The 19,986-nt window shown below is 41.7% G+C and overlaps 7 non-coding genes across 7 annotated transcripts; all 7 read right to left on the bottom strand.

Annotated features, from left to right (window-relative positions):
* Nucleotides 1–2,908: 2,908 nt before the first annotated feature.
* trnas-cga (transfer RNA serine (anticodon CGA)) lies at nucleotides 2,909–2,990 on the bottom strand. The gene has a single exon. It is a non-coding gene; the product is annotated as a tRNA-Ser (tRNA).
* A 1,251-nt stretch (nucleotides 2,991–4,241) lies between these two features.
* trnaa-ugc (transfer RNA alanine (anticodon UGC)) lies at nucleotides 4,242–4,313 on the bottom strand. Its single transcript has one exon. It is a non-coding gene; the product is annotated as a tRNA-Ala (tRNA).
* Nucleotides 4,314–8,516: 4,203 nt separating this feature from the next.
* trnas-cga (transfer RNA serine (anticodon CGA)) lies at nucleotides 8,517–8,598 on the bottom strand. The gene has a single exon. It is a non-coding gene; the product is annotated as a tRNA-Ser (tRNA).
* Nucleotides 8,599–9,850: 1,252 nt separating this feature from the next.
* Nucleotides 9,851–9,922, bottom strand: trnaa-ugc (transfer RNA alanine (anticodon UGC)). Its single transcript has one exon. It is a non-coding gene; the product is annotated as a tRNA-Ala (tRNA).
* Nucleotides 9,923–14,125: 4,203 nt separating this feature from the next.
* trnas-cga (transfer RNA serine (anticodon CGA)) lies at nucleotides 14,126–14,207 on the bottom strand. The gene has a single exon. It is a non-coding gene; the product is annotated as a tRNA-Ser (tRNA).
* Nucleotides 14,208–15,464: 1,257 nt separating this feature from the next.
* trnaa-ugc (transfer RNA alanine (anticodon UGC)) lies at nucleotides 15,465–15,536 on the bottom strand. Its single transcript has one exon. It is a non-coding gene; the product is annotated as a tRNA-Ala (tRNA).
* Nucleotides 15,537–19,765: 4,229 nt separating this feature from the next.
* Nucleotides 19,766–19,847, bottom strand: trnas-cga (transfer RNA serine (anticodon CGA)). Its single transcript has one exon. It is a non-coding gene; the product is annotated as a tRNA-Ser (tRNA).
* Nucleotides 19,848–19,986: the final 139 nt, after the last annotated feature.

The raw sequence follows: 19,986 nt of genomic DNA, 5'->3' as shown, positions 1-19,986 counted from the left end.
AGGAGACACATAAGTGATGGCACAGGTGCACTGTTTATGGAAATGATAAACTTTGAAAATGTCTCATGTTCTAATGTAAATGATTTGTTGAACTCTGTTACATCTAGTGTTTTGAATGTTCTGGACACCATCGCCCCTATAAAGGCTAAAATGGTTAAAAATAAGCAGAAGGCGCCGTGGAGAAATGATGATTCGGTCAGGGCACAGAAAAGGGAGTGCCGCAGGGCCGAACGGAAATGGCGCAAGTCAAAGCTCCAGGTTCAAAAAGAGATTTACAAAGAGAAGCTGAACATGTACAACCTAATCTTATGTAGAACTAGGGAAAGATATGTCTCTGAAATTATTGGAAGCTGCAACTCGCGTGTCCTGTTTGCCACAGTAAACAGATTAACAAACCCTCCAGCTCAGCTGCCGTTAGAACTAATTTCCACATCCAAGTGTAATGAGTTTGCATTATTCTTTAATGACAAAGTTCAGGGCATTAAAAATGCTATAAATCCCACAATGCAAAAAAATTACCCTAAAACCACCAAGACACTTAGAGCTAACTCACTTTGCACCAGTAACTGACAAAACTGTCCATGAGATCATCACCAGTCTGAGTTCATCTACATGCTGCCTTGATGTGTTACCCACCAGATTTCTAAAGTCTGTGCTGAACAGTTTGTTAGCACAATTCACTCACATAGTTAACATGTCGCTTCAATCTGGAACATTCCCAATGTCTTTGAAAACTGCGGTCATAAAGCCTCTCCTAAAGAAGAGCAGTCTTGATGCCGCAGTACTGAGTCATTACCGGCCCATCTCTAATCTGACATTTTGGGGCAAAGTCCTTGAAAAGGTTGTTTACCAACAGCTCACAGATTTCCTCTTAATAAACAACTCATTTGATGCTTTTCAGTCAGGTTTTAGACCTCATCACAGCACTGAGACTGCTCTTGTCAAGGTGACAAATGACATCCGCCTGAACACTGACACGGGCAAAGCCTCAGTCTTAATTCTGTTAGATCTGAGTGCTGCTTTTGACACTGTCGATCATGGGATCCTCTTACAGAGACTAGAGGACTGGGTGGGCATCACTGGCACTGCCCTAAACTGGTTAAGGTCCTATCTGGAAGACAGGAAGTACTTTGTTGAAATTGGTAGCTGTGTCTCAGACCACATGACCCTGACCTGTGGAGTGCCCCAAGGGTCAGTCCTGGGTCCCCTTCTGTTCAACCTCTACATGCTGCCGTTAGGTCAGTTGATACGCAGTGAAAATGTGTCCTATCACAATTATGCAGACGACACTCAGATCTATGTTTCACTATCGGCAGGTGACTATGGACCAGTAGATTCACTCTGTCACTGCATCCAACAGATCAGTTTGTGGATGCAAAACAACTTTCTCCAGCTGAACTCAGACAAGACTGAAATAATTGTTTTTGGCCCACAGAAACAAAGAGAAAGTGTTAGCGGTCACCTCCAGAGTCTCGCTCTAAAACCTACAAACCAAATTAGAAATCTGGGGGTAATAATGGACTCAGATTTGAACTTTAATAGCCACGTCAAATAAATAACATCAGCAGCTTTTTACCATCGAAAAAACATTCCCAAAATCAAAAATATAGTGTCAAAACCAGATTTAGAGAGACTTATCCATGCGTTTGTCTCCAGTAGATTAGACTATTGTAACAGCCTGCTCACTGGCCTCTCCAAACGAGTTCTAAAACAGCTGCAGTACATCCAGAACGCTGCTGCTCGGGTCCTGACTAGAACCAGGAAGTATGATCACATTAGTCCTGTTCTCAGGTCTCTGCAATGGCTCCCTGTGGCTCAGAGAATAGACTTTAAAGCAGCTCTGCTTGTGTACAAGTCTCTCCATGGCCTAGCACCAAAGTACATCTTGGATGTGTTAGTGCCATATGAACCATCTCGGACTCTGAGGACCTCAGGGACCGGCCTCTTGCTGGTGCCCAGAGTCAGGACAAAACATGGGGAATCTGCGTTTCAGTTTTATGCAGCTAAAATCTGGAACAGTCTTCCTGAAGATGTGAGACAGGCTTCAACTCTGACAATGTTCAAATCTAAGCTAAAAACAGTTTTGTTTAGCTGCGCATGTGATTGAAAGGATTTTTTCTTTGCACTCTTCTCTTTTGTTTGTGATTATTAGTTTAAAAAATCAGTTGGATTGATCATTTTTAATTTAGTTAATTTTATTGTATTTCTGTTTCTGTAATTTCTTTGTGATTTGAATGCATTTTTCCTGCTGTGTGAAGCACTTTGAATTGCCTTGTGTATGAAATGTGCTCTACAAATAAACTTGCCTTGCCTAGTTTCAAAGGTAATGTGGAACCGGGAGCTTTCACTGAAGATCGGCTTCCATCATCCAACACATTACTGACTAGTTTGATGAATTCTAATGAACAATCCCTATAATGCAAGTAAACTTATTCTAGCAGAGGATGGTTTCGATCTATCCACCTCTGGGTTATGGGCCCAGCACGCTTCCGCTGCGCCACTCTGCTGATTGGCAACATCGATGGGACTCGAACCTGCAATCCCTGGTTCAAGAGGCCAGTGCATTATGCCTATGGGGCTGTATAAGTCTAATGGACTCAAATTGCTTCAAAATATGAAATCTAAATTTAAAGGAATGTGGAAGTTGAATCTCGCAACGAAAGACTGTGCTCTAACACTGAGCTACATAACCACCTATTACCTGTCATGATTTTTTTCCCAAGCAAGACCTGGAGACAACCTCTTTCACTTTGTGCCATCAACGGAATATTGAATGGAGATGCAGGGGATCGAACAAAGGATTTCATACATGCCCTCGTTCTGAAAGAACTGCTCCGAAATTAAACATCTGCGAACATGCTGGTTTATAGAATGGAACGAAACCTCAAAAACTGTGCTGCTAAACAGACGTTGTTGACAGGATTTGAACCTGTGCGGGGAAACCCCAATGGATTTCGAGTCCATCGCCTTAACCTCTCGGCCACAACAACAATATGCATACACTCTGAGTTTAAGAAAGTGGAAATGATACACATTATTCTCTGAAACCAACGCAATTACGTTACCAGATTTAACCCTCCATGAATTCTTGCAGGATTGCTTCAATGATATCTGCAGACAGCATGTTTTATTAAGCATTGTAAGCTCAGGTTTGGCAAGACATACCCATATTGGAAGTTGGGAATGTCGCCCAGGCTGCCTCGGCGAGAACTAGAAATTCTAACCCCTAGACCATATGAGAAATTTAAAGATCAAGAGTAACCGATTGAATTGTAACATAAGCCTAATTGATGTTTGAGAGGTTAAGGAACAGTGCATAGTTGGGTCATCAGCTTTTAAACATGCATTTTTAAAGCAGCACATATCTCGGGATTTGTATTTTGCTTTTGGTTCAGCCAAATAGAGCCACTTTGTGATTTTTAATAGAGTTTTTTTTTTAGATGGGATAAGACGCACTATCAAGCATATTTCATATTTCAACAAAAGGTATCTAAAAAATCACTGCCTTGTAATATGGCAAGGTGACAGTCCACAATGTATTTATTGATTTTTTTAAGCTTGTGGATGCAATTTTGATTTTTGAATATCCATTAGCCAAAGAGTAGGAGCTATCATTTATGGCCGTGGCTGGAGAGGCGCAGCGCGGTCAAATGGCCGCGCAGTTTCAGGGACCGCGGCATTTCCCTTATAGCCCGTTATAGCCTCATGGCTAACCCTAACCTTAACCTTAACCCTAACCTAAACGCTAACCCTAACCCTAACCCTAACCTAACCTTAACCTTAACCTTAACCTTAACCTTAACCTTAACCTTAACCTTAACCTTAACCTTAACCTTAACCCTAACCTTTACCCTAACCTTAACCTTAACCTTAAACCCTAACCCTAACCCTAACCTTAACCCGGCGCGGTCTAAAACGGCGCTAAAACGCGTTCAAATAGCGCAGCAGTTTCAGGAGCCGCGGCGCGCGGCCGGCACAAAAATAACATGGCAGTTTCGGCCGCGCGCCGCGGCTCTGCAGACACTCACATCGTTTATACTGCTCAAAGCCCAAAACTACTTAAAAACTTCACTGTAGCGGAAAACAGTTTTGACACACTCCAGATGGGACTTGAACTCACAATCCCTGGCTTATCCATTAGGCCACTGGGGCTCCACGTGTGCTGATGTGATGAATTTAAGCGAAGGTCTCTAAAAAGCAATGCAGCGCAATGTGCCAATTAGCAAAGATGTACTATTGCCTGGAGATGCTGGGGATTGAACCCAGGACCTCATACATGCAAAGCATGCGCTCTACCACTGAGCTACATCCCCTTCATTAAAAATGCTCAGAAACAGATCACGGTTTCAGAACAGAAACCGTGATCGGATAAAAAATTCTATTCTGTATTTTTTTTTAATTCATATTTTACTGGTTATGGCACAAGTTGTTACTTTACTTACATGTGTGTCACTTTTTGTGTGTTACAGTAACTTCTTTGGCCTGATCACCCAGTCCACAAGTGTTCCTGTACCTATATATTTACAAATCAAGCACTGTTAAGCAGGTGACGTCCTTTGCTGGTCAGGGGGAAGAGAAAGGTATGTTTCCAGCAGGGTTCTAAGAAATATGAAGCAATGCCAATGGATTTCTTGCCCATCGGCTTGACCACCTGGCCACCACAATACTGCATCTTTGGAAAAATACAGTGAAAGCTTGAGACCAATAAAAAATCCTTCTGGCTCGGCCTATTAGATCACGGACCTGAAATCCACAATCCCAGATTTTGGAGGCTAGTGTCCTGTGCATATTGCTTATGGGGTTATGTACCCATAATAGGCTCAAATTGCTTCAAAATGTCTAATCATGGGTCTTTTTTTAACCTACATCTTCTTTCACTACACAGCTATCCTTTTCCCCAAAAAATAAATAACAATATAGGATGGACAAAAGCAATGTGCTACTAATGTCAGATCCTTATGTAACAAATCTCTCTTAATTAATAATTTTATTTCTTCTTATAATCTTGATTTTATGTTTTTAACTGAAACATGGCTTGACAAAAACACAGGAAATGTAGTTCTGATAGAATCTGCTCCACCCAACTTTAAGTTTGAATCTGAAACACGAGAAAACAAAAAAGGGGGTGGAGTCTGTGCTGTCTTTAGAGATGAAATAATTATCCGCAGGTTGTTCTTTTGGGGTGTTTTCATCATTTGAGTATGTATCCTTTAAAATGGAGCTAAAACGGTCTCCATCCATTCTCTTCATTGTTTTATACAAGCCTCCCCAGCACTGCCAAAGTTTTACTGATGATTTTACTGAGATGCTTTCAGTCATATGCACAGACTTTGATGGTTTGGTCATTACAGGTGATTTCAATGTGCATGTTGATAATATTTGTGACAGAAACGCTAAAGAGCTTGATGCTGTCCTTGAAACCTTCAGTCTTACTCAGCATGTGAGAGGCCCCACCCACAGCAAAGGACACACTCTAGATCTCATAATTACAAAGGGGGTAAATATTTCAAATGTTAATGTGATCGATGTTGCTCTGTCTGATCATTTCTGTGTCTTCTTTGACCTGTCTGTTTCTCCCAAACCTCCGGTTGGTCCTGCAATTGTTCAGAGGAGACACATAAGTGATGGCACAGGTGCACTGTTTATGGAAATGATAAACTTTGAAAATGTCTCATGTTCTAATGTAAATGATTTGTTGAACTCTGTTACATCTAGTGTTTTGAATGTTCTGGACACCATCGCCCCTATAAAGGCTAAAATGGTTAAAAATAAGCAGAAGGCGCCGTGGAGAAATGATGATTCGGTCAGGGCACAGAAAAGGGAGTGCCGCAGGGCCGAACGGAAATGGCGCAAGTCAAAGCTCCAGGTTCAAAAAGAGATTTACAAAGAGAAGCTGAACATGTACAACCTAATCTTATGTAGAACTAGGGAAAGATATGTCTCTGAAATTATTGGAAGCTGCAACTCGCGTGTCCTGTTTGCCACAGTAAACAGATTAACAAACCCTCCAGCTCAGCTGCCGTTAGAACTAATTTCCACATCCAAGTGTAATGAGTTTGCATTATTCTTTAATGACAAAGTTCAGGGCATTAAAAATGCTATAAATCCCACAATGCAAAAAAATTACCCTAAAACCACCAAGACACTTAGAGCTAACTCACTTTGCACCAGTAACTGACAAAACTGTCCATGAGATCATCACCAGTCTGAGTTCATCTACATGCTGCCTTGATGTGTTACCCACCAGATTTCTAAAGTCTGTGCTGAACAGTTTGTTAGCACAATTCACTCACATAGTTAACATGTCGCTTCAATCTGGAACATTCCCAATGTCTTTGAAAACTGCGGTCATAAAGCCTCTCCTAAAGAAGAGCAGTCTTGATGCCGCAGTACTGAGTCATTACCGGCCCATCTCTAATCTGACATTTTGGGGCAAAGTCCTTGAAAAGGTTGTTTACCAACAGCTCACAGATTTCCTCTTAATAAACAACTCATTTGATGCTTTTCAGTCAGGTTTTAGACCTCATCACAGCACTGAGACTGCTCTTGTCAAGGTGACAAATGACATCCGCCTGAACACTGACACGGGCAAAGCCTCAGTCTTAATTCTGTTAGATCTGAGTGCTGCTTTTGACACTGTCGATCATGGGATCCTCTTACAGAGACTAGAGGACTGGGTGGGCATCACTGGCACTGCCCTAAACTGGTTAAGGTCCTATCTGGAAGACAGGAAGTACTTTGTTGAAATTGGTAGCTGTGTCTCAGACCACATGACCCTGACCTGTGGAGTGCCCCAAGGGTCAGTCCTGGGTCCCCTTCTGTTCAACCTCTACATGCTGCCGTTAGGTCAGTTGATACGCAGTGAAAATGTGTCCTATCACAATTATGCAGACGACACTCAGATCTATGTTTCACTATCGGCAGGTGACTATGGACCAGTAGATTCACTCTGTCACTGCATCCAACAGATCAGTTTGTGGATGCAAAACAACTTTCTCCAGCTGAACTCAAACAAGACTGAAATAATTGTTTTTGGCCCACAGAAACAAAGAGAAAGTGTTAGCGGTCACCTCCAGAGTCTCGCTCTAAAACCTACAAACCAAATTAGAAATCTGGGGGTAATAATGGACTCAGATTTGAACTTTAATAGCCACGTCAAATAAATAACATCAGCAGCTTTTTACCATCGAAAAAACATTCCCAAAATCAAAAATATAGTGTCAAAACCAGATTTAGAGAGACTTATCCATGCGTTTGTCTCCAGTAGATTAGACTATTGTAACAGCCTGCTCACTGGCCTCTCCAAACGAGTTCTAAAACAGCTGCAGTACATCCAGAACGCTGCTGCTCGGGTCCTGACTAGAACCAGGAAGTATGATCACATTAGTCCTGTTCTCAGGTCTCTGCAATGGCTCCCTGTGGCTCAGAGAATAGACTTTAAAGCAGCTCTGCTTGTGTACAAGTCTCTCCATGGCCTAGCACCAAAGTACATCTTGGATGTGTTAGTGCCATATGAACCATCTCGGACTCTGAGGACCTCAGGGACCGGCCTCTTGCTGGTGCCCAGAGTCAGGACAAAACATGGGGAATCTGCGTTTCAGTTTTATGCAGCTAAAATCTGGAACAGTCTTCCTGAAGATGTGAGACAGGCTTCAACTCTGACAATGTTCAAATCTAAGCTAAAAACAGTTTTGTTTAGCTGCGCATGTGATTGAAAGGATTTTTTCTTTGCACTCTTCTCTTTTGTTTGTGATTATTAGTTTAAAAAATCAGTTGGATTGATCATTTTTAATTTAGTTAATTTTATTGTATTTCTGTTTCTGTAATTTCTTTGTGATTTGAATGCATTTTTCCTGCTGTGTGAAGCACTTTGAATTGCCTTGTGTATGAAATGTGCTCTACAAATAAACTTGCCTTGCCTAGTTTCAAAGGTAATGTGGAACCGGGAGCTTTCACTGAAGATCGGCTTCCATCATCCAACACATTACTGACTAGTTTGATGAATTCTAATGAACAATCCCTATAATGCAAGTAAACTTATTCTAGCAGAGGATGGTTTCGATCTATCCACCTCTGGGTTATGGGCCCAGCACGCTTCCGCTGCGCCACTCTGCTGATTGGCAACATCGATGGGACTCGAACCTGCAATCCCTGGTTCAAGAGGCCAGTGCATTATGCCTATGGGGCTGTATAAGTCTAATGGACTCAAATTGCTTCAAAATATGAAATCTAAATTTAAAGGAATGTGGAAGTTGAATCTCGCAACGAAAGACTGTGCTCTAACACTGAGCTACATAACCACCTATTACCTGTCATGATTTTTTTCCCAAGCAAGACCTGGAGACAACCTCTTTCACTTTGTGCCATCAACGGAATATTGAATGGAGATGCAGGGGATCGAACAAAGGATTTCATACATGCCCTCGTTCTGAAAGAACTGCTCCGAAATTAAACATCTGCGAACATGCTGGTTTATAGAATGGAACGAAACCTCAAAAACTGTGCTGCTAAACAGACGTTGTTGACAGGATTTGAACCTGTGCGGGGAAACCCCAATGGATTTCGAGTCCATCGCCTTAACCTCTCGGCCACAACAACAATATGCATACACTCTGAGTTTAAGAAAGTGGAAATGATACACATTATTCTCTGAAACCAACGCAATTACGTTACCAGATTTAACCCTCCATGAATTCTTGCAGGATTGCTTCAATGATATCTGCAGACAGCATGTTTTATTAAGCATTGTAAGCTCAGGTTTGGCAAGACATACCCATATTGGAAGTTGGGAATGTCGCCCAGGCTGCCTCGGCGAGAACTAGAAATTCTAACCCCTAGACCATATGAGAAATTTAAAGATCAAGAGTAACCGATTGAATTGTAACATAAGCCTAATTGATGTTTGAGAGGTTAAGGAACAGTGCATAGTTGGGTCATCAGCTTTTAAACATGCATTTTTAAAGCAGCACATATCTCGGGATTTGTATTTTGCTTTTGGTTCAGCCAAATAGAGCCACTTTGTGATTTTTAATAGAGTTTTTTTTTTAGATGGGATAAGACGCACTATCAAGCATATTTCATATTTCAACAAAAGGTATCTAAAAAATCACTGCCTTGTAATATGGCAAGGTGACAGTCCACAATGTATTTATTGATTTTTTTAAGCTTGTGGATGCAATTTTGATTTTTGAATATCCATTAGCCAAAGAGTAGGAGCTATCATTTATGGCCGTGGCTGGAGAGGCGCAGCGCGGTCAAATGGCCGCGCAGTTTCAGGGACCGCGGCATTTCCCTTATAGCCCGTTATAGCCTCATGGCTAACCCTAACCTTAACCTTAACCCTAACCTAAACGCTAACCCTAACCCTAACCCTAACCCTAACCTTAACCTTAACCTTAACCTTAACCTTAACCTTAACCTTAACCTTAACCTTAACCTTAACCTTAACCCTAACCTTTACCCTAACCTTAACCTTAACCTTAAACCCTAACCCTAACCCTAACCTTAACCCGGCGCGGTCTAAAACGGCGCTAAAACGCGTTCAAATAGCGCAGCAGTTTCAGGAGCCGCGGCGCGCGGCCGGCACAAAAATAACATGGCAGTTTCGGCCGCGCGCCGCGGCTCTGCAGACACTCACATCGTTTATACTGCTCAAAGCCCAAAACTACTTAAAAACTTCACTGTAGCGGAAAACAGTTTTGACACACTCCAGATGGGACTTGAACTCACAATCCCTGGCTTATCCATTAGGCCACTGGGGCTCCACGTGTGCTGATGTGATGAATTTAAGCGAAGGTCTCTAAAAAGCAATGCAGCGCAATGTGCCAATTAGCAAAGATGTACTATTGCCTGGAGATGCTGGGGATTGAACCCAGGACCTCATACATGCAAAGCATGCGCTCTACCACTGAGCTACATCCCCTTCATTAAAAATGCTCAGAAACAGATCACGGTTTCAGAACAGAAACCGTGATCGGATAAAAAATTCTATTCTGTATTTTTTTTTAATTCATATTTTACTGGTTATGGCACAAGTTGTTACTTTACTTACATGTGTGTCACTTTTTGTGTGTTACAGTAACTTCTTTGGCCTGATCACCCAGTCCACAAGTGTTCCTGTACCTATATATTTACAAATCAAGCACTGTTAAGCAGGTGACGTCCTTTGCTGGTCAGGGGGAAGAGAAAGGTATGTTTCCAGCAGGGTTCTAAGAAATATGAAGCAATGCCAATGGATTTCTTGCCCATCGGCTTGACCACCTGGCCACCACAATACTGCATCTTTGGAAAAATACAGTGAAAGCTTGAGACCAATAAAAAATCCTTCTGGCTCGGCCTATTAGATCACGGACCTGAAATCCACAATCCCAGATTTTGGAGGCTAGTGTCCTGTGCATATTGCTTATGGGGTTATGTACCCATAATAGGCTCAAATTGCTTCAAAATGTCTAATCATGGGTCTTTTTTTAACCTACATCTTCTTTCACTACACAGCTATCCTTTTCCCCAAAAAATAAATAACAATATAGGATGGACAAAAGCAATGTGCTACTAATGTCAGATCCTTATGTAACAAATCTCTCTTAATTAATAATTTTATTTCTTCTTATAATCTTGATTTTATGTTTTTAACTGAAACATGGCTTGACAAAAACACAGGAAATGTAGTTCTGATAGAATCTGCTCCACCCAACTTTAAGTTTGAATCTGAAACACGAGAAAACAAAAAAGGGGGTGGAGTCTGTGCTGTCTTTAGAGATGAAATAATTATCCGCAGGTTGTTCTTTTGGGGTGTTTTCATCATTTGAGTATGTATCCTTTAAAATGGAGCTAAAACGGTCTCCATCCATTCTCTTCATTGTTTTATACAAGCCTCCCCAGCACTGCCAAAGTTTTACTGATGATTTTACTGAGATGCTTTCAGTCATATGCACAGACTTTGATGGTTTGGTCATTACAGGTGATTTCAATGTGCATGTTGATAATATTTGTGACAGAAACGCTAAAGAGCTTGATGCTGTCCTTGAAACCTTCAGTCTTACTCAGCATGTGAGAGGCCCCACCCACAGCAAAGGACACACTCTAGATCTCATAATTACAAAGGGGGTAAATATTTCAAATGTTAATGTGATCGATGTTGCTCTGTCTGATCATTTCTGTGTCTTCTTTGACCTGTCTGTTTCTCCCAAACCTCCGGTTGGTCCTGCAATTGTTCAGAGGAGACACATAAGTGATGGCACAGGTGCACTGTTTATGGAAATGATAAACTTTGAAAATGTCTCATGTTCTAATGTAAATGATTTGTTGAACTCTGTTACATCTAGTGTTTTGAATGTTCTGGACACCATCGCCCCTATAAAGGCTAAAATGGTTAAAAATAAGCAGAAGGCGCCGTGGAGAAATGATGATTCGGTCAGGGCACAGAAAAGGGAGTGCCGCAGGGCCGAACGGAAATGGCGCAAGTCAAAGCTCCAGGTTCAAAAAGAGATTTACAAAGAGAAGCTGAACATGTACAACCTAATCTTATGTAGAACTAGGGAAAGATATGTCTCTGAAATTATTGGAAGCTGCAACTCGCGTGTCCTGTTTGCCACAGTAAACAGATTAACAAACCCTCCAGCTCAGCTGCCGTTAGAACTAATTTCCACATCCAAGTGTAATGAGTTTGCATTATTCTTTAATGACAAAGTTCAGGGCATTAAAAATGCTATAAATCCCACAATGCAAAAAAATTACCCTAAAACCACCAAGACACTTAGAGCTAACTCACTTTGCACCAGTAACTGACAAAACTGTCCATGAGATCATCACCAGTCTGAGTTCATCTACATGCTGCCTTGATGTGTTACCCACCAGATTTCTAAAGTCTGTGCTGAACAGTTTGTTAGCACAATTCACTCACATAGTTAACATGTCGCTTCAATCTGGAACATTCCCAATGTCTTTGAAAACTGCGGTCATAAAGCCTCTCCTAAAGAAGAGCAGTCTTGATGCCGCAGTACTGAGTCATTACCGGCCCATCTCTAATCTGACATTTTGGGGCAAAGTCCTTGAAAAGGTTGTTTACCAACAGCTCACAGATTTCCTCTTAATAAACAACTCATTTGATGCTTTTCAGTCAGGTTTTAGACCTCATCACAGCACTGAGACTGCTCTTGTCAAGGTGACAAATGACATCCGCCTGAACACTGACACGGGCAAAGCCTCAGTCTTAATTCTGTTAGATCTGAGTGCTGCTTTTGACACTGTCGATCATGGGATCCTCTTACAGAGACTAGAGGACTGGGTGGGCATCACTGGCACTGCCCTAAACTGGTTAAGGTCCTATCTGGAAGACAGGAAGTACTTTGTTGAAATTGGTAGCTGTGTCTCAGACCACATGACCCTGACCTGTGGAGTGCCCCAAGGGTCAGTCCTGGGTCCCCTTCTGTTCAACCTCTACATGCTGCCGTTAGGTCAGTTGATACGCAGTGAAAATGTGTCCTATCACAATTATGCAGACGACACTCAGATCTATGTTTCACTATCGGCAGGTGACTATGGACCAGTAGATTCACTCTGTCACTGCATCCAACAGATCAGTTTGTGGATGCAAAACAACTTTCTCCAGCTGAACTCAAACAAGACTGAAATAATTGTTTTTGGCCCACAGAAACAAAGAGAAAGTGTTAGCGGTCACCTCCAGAGTCTCGCTCTAAAACCTACAAACCAAATTAGAAATCTGGGGGTAATAATGGACTCAGATTTGAACTTTAATAGCCACGTCAAATAAATAACATCAGCAGCTTTTTACCATCGAAAAAACATTCCCAAAATCAAAAATATAGTGTCAAAACCAGATTTAGAGAGACTTATCCATGCGTTTGTCTCCAGTAGATTAGACTATTGTAACAGCCTGCTCACTGGCCTCTCCAAACGAGTTCTAAAACAGCTGCAGTACATCCAGAACGCTGCTGCTCGGGTCCTGACTAGAACCAGGAAGTATGATCACATTAGTCCTGTTCTCAGGTCTCTGCAATGGCTCCCTGTGGCTCAGAGAATAGACTTTAAAGCAGCTCTGCTTGTGTACAAGTCTCTCCATGGCCTAGCACCAAAGTACATCTTGGATGTGTTAGTGCCATATGAACCATCTCGGACTCTGAGGACCTCAGGGACCGGCCTCTTGCTGGTGCCCAGAGTCAGGACAAAACATGGGGAATCTGCGTTTCAGTTTTATGCAGCTAAAATCTGGAACAGTCTTCCTGAAGATGTGAGACAGGCTTCAACTCTGACAATGTTCAAATCTAAGCTAAAAACAGTTTTGTTTAGCTGCGCATGTGATTGAAAGGATTTTTTCTTTGCACTCTTCTCTTTTGTTTGTGATTATTAGTTTAAAAAATCAGTTGGATTGATCATTTTTAATTTAGTTAATTTTATTGTATTTCTGTTTCTGTAATTTCTTTGTGATTTGAATGCATTTTTCCTGCTGTGTGAAGCACTTTGAATTGCCTTGTGTATGAAATGTGCTCTACAAATAAACTTGCCTTGCCTAGTTTCAAAGGTAATGTGGAACCGGGAGCTTTCACTGAAGATCGGCTTCCATCATCCAACACATTACTGACTAGTTTGATGAATTCTAATGAACAATCCCTATAATGCAAGTAAACTTATTCTAGCAGAGGATGGTTTCGATCTATCCACCTCTGGGTTATGGGCCCAGCACGCTTCCGCTGCGCCACTCTGCTGATTGGCAACATCGATGGGACTCGAACCTGCAATCCCTGGTTCAAGAGGCCAGTGCATTATGCCTATGGGGCTGTATAAGTCTAATGGACTCAAATTGCTTCAAAATATGAAATCTAAATTTAAAGGAATGTGGAAGTTGAATCTCGCAACGAAAGACTGTGCTCTAACACTGAGCTACATAACCACCTATTACCTGTCATGATTTTTTTCCCAAGCAAGACCTGGAGACAACCTCTTTCACTTTGTGCCATCAACGGAATATTGAATGGAGATGCAGGGGATCGAACAAAGGATTTCATACATGCCCTCGTTCTGAAAGAACTGCTCCGAAATTAAACATCTGCGAACATGCTGGTTTATAGAATGGAACGAAACCTCAAAAACTGTGCTGCTAAACAGACGTTGTTGACAGGATTTGAACCTGTGCGGGGAAACCCCAATGGATTTCGAGTCCATCGCCTTAACCTCTCGGCCACAACAACAATATGCATACACTCTGAGTTTAAGAAAGTGGAAATGATACACATTATTCTCTGAAACCAACGCAATTACGTTACCAGATTTAACCCTCCATGAATTCTTGCAGGATTGCTTCAATGATATCTGCAGACAGCATGTTTTATTAAGCATTGTAAGCTCAGGTTTGGCAAGACATACCCATATTGGAAGTTGGGAATGTCGCCCAGGCTGCCTCGGCGAGAACTAGAAATTCTAACCCCTAGACCATATGAGAAATTTAAAGATCAAGAGTAACCGATTGAATTGTAACATAAGCCTAATTGATGTTTGAGAGGTTAAGGAACAGTGCATAGTTGGGTCATCAGCTTTTAAACATGCATTTTTAAAGCAGCACATATCTCGGGATTTGTATTTTGCTTTTGGTTCAGCCAAATAGAGCCACTTTGTGATTTTTAATAGAGTTTTTTTTTTAGATGGGATAAGACGCACTATCAAGCATATTTCATATTTCAACAAAAGGTATCTAAAAAATCACTGCCTTGTAATATGGCAAGGTGACAGTCCACAATGTATTTATTGATTTTTTAAGCTTGTGGATGCAATTTTGATTTTTGAATATCCATTAGCCAAAGAGTAGGAGCTATCATTTATGGCCGTGGCTGGAGAGGCGCAGCGCGGTCAAATGGCCGCGCAGTTTCAGGGACCGCGGCATTTCCCTTATAGCCCGTTATAGCCTCATGGCTAACCCTAACCTTAACCTTAAACCTAACCTAAACGCTAACCCTAACCCTAACCTTAACCTTAACTTTAACCTTAACCTTAACCTTAACCTTAACCTTAACCTTAACCTTAACCTTAACCTTAACCTTAACCTTAACCCTAACCTTTACCCTAACCTTAACCTTAAACCCTAACCCTAACCCTAACCCTAACCTTAACCCGGCGCGGTCTAAAACGGCGCTAAAACGCGTTCAAATAGCGCAGCAGTTTCAGGAGCCGCGGCGCGCGGCCGGCACAAAAATAACATGGCAGTTTCGGCCACGCGCCGCGGCTCTGCAGACACTCCCATCGTTTATACTGCTCAAAGCCCAAAACTACTTAAAAACTTCACTGTAGCGGAAAACAGTTTTGACACACTCCAGATGGGACTTGAACTCACAATCCCTGGCTTATCCATTAGGCCACTGGGGCTCCACGTGTGCTGATGTGATGAATTTAAGCGAAGGTCTCTAAAAATCAATGCAGCGCAATGTGCCAATTAGCAAAGATGTACTATTGCCTGGAGATGCTGGGGATTGAACCCAGGACCTCATACATGCAAAGCATGCGCTCTACCACTGAGCTACATCCCCCTTCATTAAAAATGCTCAGAAATGATAGAATACACAAAAACAGAACAGATAGAATAGAAACAGAACAGAAACCGTGATCGGATAAAAAATTCTATTCTGTATTTTTTTTTAATTCATATTTTACTGGTTATGGCACAAGTTGTTACTTTACTTACATGTGTGTCACTTTTTGTGTGTTACAGTAACTTCTTTGGCCTGATCACCCAGTCCACAAGTGTTCCTGTACCTATATATTTACAAATCAAGCACTGTTAAGCAGGTGACGTCCTTTGCTGGTCAGGGGGAAGAGAAAGGTATGTTTCCAGCAGGGTTCTAAGAAATATGAAGCAATACCAATGGATTTCTTGCCCATCGGCTTGACCACCTGGCCACCACAATACTGCATCTTTGGAAAAATACAGTGAAAGCTTGAGACCAATAAAAAATCCTTCTGGCTCGGCCTATTAGATCACGGACCTGAAATCCACAATCCCAGATTTTGGAGGCTAGTGTCCTGTGCATATTGCTTATGGGGTTATGTACCCATAATAGGCTCAAATTGCTTCAAAATGTCTAATCATGGGTCTTTTTTTAACCTACATCTTCTTTCACTACACAGCTATCCTTTTCCCCAAACAATAAATAACAATATAGGATGGACAAAAGCAATGTGCTACTAATGTCAGATCCTTATGTAACAAATCTCTCTTAATTAATAATTTTATTTCTTCTTATAATCTTGATTTTATGTTTTTAACTGAAACATGGCTTGACAAAAACACAGGAAATGTAGTTCTGATAGAATCTGCTCCACCCAACTTTAAGTTTGAATCTGAAACACGAGAAAACAAAAAAGGGGGTGGAGTCTGTGCTGTCTTTAGAGATGAAATAATTATCCGCAGGTTGTTCTTTTGGGGTGTTTTCATCATTTGAGTATGTATCCTTTAAAATGGAGCTAAAACGGTCTCCATCCATTCTCTTCATTGTTTTATACAAGCCTCCCCAGCACTGCCAAAGTTTTACTGATGATTTTACTGAGATGCTTTCAGTCATATGCACAGACTTTGATGGTTTGGTCATTACAGGTGATTTCAATGTGCATGTTGATAATATTTGTGACAGAAACGCTAAAGAGCTTGATGCTGTCCTTGAAACCTTCAGTCTTACTCAGCATGTGAGAGGCCCCACCCACAGCAAAGGACACACTCTAGATCTCATAATTACAAAGGGGGTAAATATTTCAAATGTTAATGTGATCGATGTTGCTCTGTCTGATCATTTCTGTGTCTTCTTTGACCTGTCTGTTTCTCCCAAACCTCCGGTTGGTCCTGCAATTGTTCAGAGGAGACACATAAGTGATGGCACAGGTGCACTGTTTATGGAAATGATAAACTTTGAAAATGTCTCATGTTCTAATGTAAATGATTTGTTGAACTCTGTTACATCTAGTGTTTTGAATGTTCTGGACACCATCGCCCCTATAAAGGCTAAAATGGTTAAAAATAAGCAGAAGGCGCCGTGGAGAAATGATGATTCGGTCAGGGCACAGAAAAGGGAGTGCCGCAGGGCCGAACGGAAATGGCGCAAGTCAAAGCTCCAGGTTCAAAAAGAGATTTACAAAGAGAAGCTGAACATGTACAACCTAATCTTATGTAGAACTAGGGAAAGATATGTCTCTGAAATTATTGGAAGCTGCAACTCGCGTGTCCTGTTTGCCACAGTAAACAGATTAACAAACCCTCCAGCTCAGCTGCCGTTAGAACTAATTTCCACATCCAAGTGTAATGAGTTTGCATTATTCTTTAATGACAAAGTTCAGGGCATTAAAAATGCTATAAATCCCACAATGCAAAAAAATTACCCTAAAACCACCAAGACACTTAGAGCTAACTCACTTTGCACCAGTAACTGACAAAACTGTCCATGAGATCATCACCAGTCTGAGTTCATCTACATGCTGCCTTGATGTGTTACCCACCAGATTTCTAAAGTCTGTGCTGAACAGTTTATTAGCACAATTCACTCACATAGTTAACATGTCGCTTCAATCTGGAACATTCCCAATGTCTTTGAAAACTGCGGTCATAAAGCCTCTCCTAAAGAAGAGCAGTCTTGATGCCGCAGTACTGAGTCATTACCGGCCCATCTCTAATCTGACATTTTGGGGCAAAGTCCTTGAAAAGGTTGTTTACCAACAGCTCACAGATTTCCTCTTAATAAACAACTCATTTGATGCTTTTCAGTCAGGTTTTAGACCTCATCACAACACTGAGACTGCTCTTGTCAAGGTGACAAATGACATCCGCCTGAACACTGACACGGGCAAAGCCTCAGTCTTAATTCTGTTAGATCTGAGTGCTGCTTTTGACACTGTCGATCATGGGATCCTCTTACAGAGACTAGAGGACTGGGTGGGCATCACTGGCACTGCCCTAAACTGGTTAAGGTCCTATCTGGAAGACAGGAAGTACTTTGTTGAAATTGGTAGCTGTGTCTCAGACCACATGACCCTGACCTGTGGAGTGCCCCAAGGGTCAGTCCTGGGTCCCCTTCTGTTCAACCTCTACATGCTGCCGTTAGGTCAGTTGATACGCAGTGAAAATGTGTCCTATCACAATTATGCAGACGACACTCAGATCTATGTTTCACTATCGGCAGGTGACTATGGACCAGTAGATTCACTCTGTCACTGCATCCAACAGATCAGTTTGTGGATGCAAAACAACTTTCTCCAGCTGAACTCAGACAAGACTGAAATAATTGTTTTTGGCCCACAGAAACAAAGAGAAAGTGTTAGCGGTCACCTCCAGAGTCTCGCTCTAAAACCTACAAACCAAATTAGAAATCTGGGGGTAATAATGGACTCAGATTTGAACTTTAATAGCCACGTCAAATAAATAACATCAGCAGCTTTTTACCATCGAAAAAACATTGCCAAAATCAAAAATATAGTGTCAAAACCAGATTTAGAGAGACTTATCCACGCGTTTGTCTCCAGTAGATTAGACTATTGTAACAGCCTGCTCACTGGCCTCTCCAAACGAGTTCTAAAACAGCTGCAGTACATCCAGAACGCTGCTGCTCGGGTCCTGACTAGAACCAGGAAGTATGATCACATTAGTCCTGTTCTCAGGTCTCTGCAATGGCTCCCTGTGGCTCAGAGAATAGACTTTAAAGCAGCTCTGCTTGTGTACAAGTCTCTCCATGGCCTAGCACCAAAGTACATCTTGGATGTGTTAGTGCCATATGAACCATCTCGGACTCTGAGGACCTCAGGGACCGGCCTCTTGCTGGTGCCCAGAGTCAGGACAAAACATGGGGAATCTGCGTTTCAGTTTTATGCAGCTAAAATCTGGAACAGTCTTCCTGAAGATGTGAGACAGGCTTCAACTCTGACAATGTTCAAATCTAAGCTAAAAACAGTTTTGTTTAGCTGCGCATGTGATTGAAAGGATTTTTTCTTTGCACTCTTCTCTTTTGTTTGTGATTATTAGTTTAAAAAATCAGTTGGATTGATCATTTTTAATTTAGTTAATTTTATTGTATTTCTGTTTCTGTAATTTCTTTGTGATTTGAATGCATTTTTCCTGCTGTGTGAAGCACTTTGAATTGCCTTGTGTATGAAATGTGCTCTACAAATAAACTTGCCTTGCCTAGTTTCAAAGGTAATGTGGAACCGGGAGCTTTCACTGAAGATCGGCTTCCATCATCCAACACATTACTGACTAGTTTGATGAATTCTAATGAACAATCCCTATAATGCAAGTAAACTTATTCTAGCAGAGGATGGTTTCGATCTTTCGACCTCTGGGTTATGGGCCCAGCACGCTTCCGCTGCGCCACTCTGCTGATTGGCAACATCGATGGGACTCGAACCTGCAATCCCTGGTTCAAGAGGCCAGTGCATTATGCCTATGGGGCTGTATAAGTCTAATGGACTCAAATTGCTTCAAAATATGAAATCTAAATTTAAAGGAATGTGGAAGTTGAATCTCGCAACGAAAGACTGTGCTCTAACACTGAGCTACATAACCACCTATTACCTGTCATGATTTTTTTCCCAAGCAAGACCTGGAGACAACCGCTTTCACTTTGTGCCATCAACGGAATATTGAATGGAGATGCAGGGGATCGAACAAAGGATTTCATACATGCCCTCGTTCTGAAAGAACTGCTCCGAAATTAAACATCTGCGAACATGCTGGTTTATAGAATGGAACGAAACCTCAAAAACTGTGCTGCTAAACACACGTTGTTGACAGGATTCGAACCTGTGCGGGGAAACCCCAATGGATTTCGAGTCCATCGCCTTAACCTCTCGGCCACAACAACAATATGCATACACTTTGAGTTTAAGAAAGTGGAAATGATACACATTATTCTCTGAAACCAACGCAATTACGTTACCAGATTTAACCCTCCATGAATTCTTGCAGGATTGCTTCAATGATATCTGCAGACAGCATGTTTT

The sequence above is a fragment of the Eucyclogobius newberryi genome, unplaced genomic scaffold (genome assembly GCF_026437365.1).
Source record: "Eucyclogobius newberryi isolate DKJ021-1_F unplaced genomic scaffold, fEucNew1.0.hap1 SCAF_60, whole genome shotgun sequence".
NCBI lineage: Eukaryota > Metazoa > Chordata > Actinopteri > Gobiiformes > Gobiidae > Eucyclogobius > Eucyclogobius newberryi.
Note: the sequence above shows the minus strand (reverse complement) of the source record. Positions and strands in the feature narration are given on the sequence as shown.